Genomic DNA, 3,603 nt, shown 5'->3' on the forward strand with positions numbered 1-3,603 from the left:
AGCAAACCCCCAGAGAGCCTTTTCACAGTTCTAGGCGAAATGAACAGAAATAGGGCAGGTGATGCACACTTCCTTCTGGCGCTGCTTGTTCTCTTATGGTGTTGTGCATTTACCTAGCGCTGTGCGTTTCCTTAAGGCATTGCGCTTTTGCCTGAGGCGCTGCGCAATTTGCATTGGCACTGTGCATTTTTCCAACAACGCTCCAGTCACCTCCTCCTCTCTTCCAAAATGCTTTCAACCTCAATACAAGTAGGTAGCAGCTAAGGGATGTACTTTTCCCCCTCCTCAAGTCAATTCCTAAGTGTTTGAAAGGTTTCATTGAAAACTTGGTTTAATTCTTATATCTAAACCCTAGATATTCCCCAAAAACTACCTTCCACTCATTCCCTTTTGCACACTTCCCTTCACCCTCCTTCCCTTTCCCTAAATATTTTTATTCCAGATACCCTCTAAGCCTCTGTCCCAAAACCCTAAGTCCTAGGTGATACAACTACCTAGGCTCCCAAATCCCCATATTGCAAACAATTTTTCCGATCCCCAAACTATCATACTACTACCCTGTATCCCTTTCCAATACATATATCCTTCACCCATCATCTTCATATTTATCCCTCCCTATTTATTATTGCCTAAAATCTATATTCCCCCTATCTTATACCTCCCTAGGGTTTGATACTAAACACCATGGAAGAGGAGGAATACAGACCACATAGTGTGGAAGAGGAAACAGATAGAGAAGAAGACAGGGAACAGAGGAGGCCACACAAAGGAGGCCAGATACATGGGTTTGAACCCCCAGATCTCAGGGAACTCTTAGCATCGCCTATGACTGTGACATCCTTCAAATGGCTAGGATGTTATAATTTCTGTGAGCAAGTGCAAGTAGTCCAACACCATCCTGAGTTGACTAGGCTCTTCATTTCTAAACTCCAAGACAACCAAGTCACTCTTGTAGGTATAAACTTTACTTTATCTACTGCCAATATATCAGCTGCCACTAGGATTTCAGATGTTGGGGAAAAATGGTTTAAACAAGATGATTTGGAGAGGCGTTATTATGAGCCTTACATGAAACCAAGGTACCAAAATGAAAGAAGGGGATATTTTCATTTTTCACACCTTCTTGACACATATGCCCTAGTGATGAAGATTATTATGAAATATTTTTCATGTGAAGGTAGATTCTCCAGGGTCTATTCTTATCATATCTCGCTCTTAATGCATTTCACTAGGGTAAAAATGCTCCATATACCCTATTATCTTTTCCAGAGCATTGAGAAGATGGCCTACATTGCCCAAAAGAGGGAGTACAAAGATCAGATGAAGAGCATTTTTCATCATTCCCTCATTAAAATCATAGTCCTTTACCATCTCAAGGAACTCAACATTGCATGGAGTACCTTCATAGCTAATCCCATATTCACTCATGCATCTACTAAAAATATTCAAAGCATCCCTTCATCATCTCAAACATCCACCTTCATTCTTCCATCTTAGCCCATACATCATTCATCCTCATCTGATGAGTCAGCGACACCATCACCTCCATCATCACCATTTCATGAGCCTATTCAGTGACCTAGCAGAGATGAAGGCAGGGAGGAAGAGCACATTGAACACAGGGAGATCAGCAAGCCTAAAAGGGTTGGTTTGGGTACCTTGACACATACCTATCAGAGAGGGCATATGCAAGTTTTTTCCCCAGAGATGTGGGAGGGGCCTTTCCTTCTTCATCAGCAAAGTAGGTACTAAAGGGAAAGGAAAAAGTGATAGAGGCAGAGATCCAACAGCAACAGGAGGACCTCCATGAGACAGAGTAATATTCTCACTTAGTTGATCTAAGTGAAAATGATGACAGTGAAAGCACAAACATTGTCATCAAAGATAAGAATGAAATCATAGGAGAGTTCTAGGTCAATTTGCAAAGCGAAAAATACATCATTTCATACTATGAGTAGGAAAATAAGCAGTTTGAGACCAAACATGAGCTCATGGAGATTCAACTCATCAAGGCAAAGAGGAAGGCTGAAAAGGCTAAGGCCTTACTTGATGAAGCATATGGAGAATATAGTGACCATCTAGAGGAATAGGTGCCAATAAAAAGGCCAATGACTAGAGGCCTAAAGAGAGCTTTGGAGCTAGAAAAACAAAAGGAGGCTAAACTAGCTAATGAGCTCACCCTAAATGTGAATTTTCCTAAAATGGTAAATGAGAACTGGGAGCATTGGCTTGAGAGGGTGAAAACCCATATTGAAAGCCTCTTAGACAAGGCCAAAAGATACACTAACATGTAGAGAAAGATGGAAAAGTATTATTTCCGAAGACACCAATAGAAAGGGCAAGGCTCAAAGCTGCTAGGGCAAGAATTGAAGCCCTAACTCACCATGAGGAGAAGAAGAAGCTTGATATACTTGCAGAGGCTTCACTCCATGCCTAGCCACCTTAGACATCAGCTTTTTGAACAATTTTGAAGACCCTTGACTCAATTTTTGTCATCTTGCTTTTCCTGTGTTTTTAAGGCAATTTTTATATCAGAAGTTTGGTTAAATGCAGGAATGGCCACCATCATTGGATTCAGAAGGACCAATACATCTAGGAAAACCATGTTTCCATCCCTGAAAAGAAAAACTAGTGGGTGGAAAAGGAAAGAAACCACCTAAAAATCATGTTTCTACCACATTTCTAGACCAGGCACTGCGCGCTTCTATAGACTTGGGAGAAAGGATTTATGGAGGAGAAAATCAAGCCCATTTCGAAAACCAAGGGATGTTTTGGAAACTATAGACATGATAATATTTCGAATGAGCTATCTTGGGCTAGATTTGGACATCAGGAAGGTAGGTAAAAGTTGGCTTGAAGATGGCACTGCGCGTTTGATAGTCAGCCCAGATTTTCACAGTTTCTCTCCAATTTGATTTTTACCGATGGGAAATTAGTTTTTTACTTATGTAATTGATAAGCATGGTGTAATTATTATGTTTTTGCTGTTACCTAGGGTAAATACATTAGGTAAATGGCCTCTATGACTTGTAATAAATAATTTTGCTTAAGTTAGGGATGAGTCACTTTGACCACCCTACACTCTAGCTATCAGTTAATTCTTTGTTGCAACTGCTCCTCCTCTCATGTATTCAACCCCTGAGGCTAGAATGAGTTGGTTTGAGGCCTATATTATGTAATTTATTAGTCATTCTACATGTTGGACTCCATTGTATGTTGTACTAGTGTTTCAGACTTTGGCATGGAATATATTGGATGAGTTGTGGCTATTTTGGTGGGATTCCTATGGCATGGTATTTTGACATTGTTTCCTCTTCAGTTACATATGTATGAACGTTTTTTACCCTTCATGATTCATTTCACTCTAAATATGTTTGATTTTCAAGGTGTGATAAGCAGAATTCATCTTGTATGCTCTGTTTTGGGAAAATCATCATAGATTGTTTCATTTCCTCAATTTAAAAAGAATTCATGACCCTCATGCTCTTTTTAGCACCTCACTAGTCTAAACCATGTGGTCAGTATACTACTAAGTGTTAAAGTAACTTGCCTACCTTTCCCCATCAGATGTCTGCAATTCTGATTCTCTTTTGCCTCGACCTA

The sequence above is a fragment of the Pinus tabuliformis genome, chromosome 4_1 (genome assembly GCF_031772625.1).
Source record: "Pinus tabuliformis cultivar Carrire ecotype Pingquan chromosome 4_1, CPIR1, whole genome shotgun sequence".
Classification (NCBI taxonomy): domain Eukaryota; kingdom Viridiplantae; phylum Streptophyta; class Pinopsida; order Pinales; family Pinaceae; genus Pinus; species Pinus tabuliformis.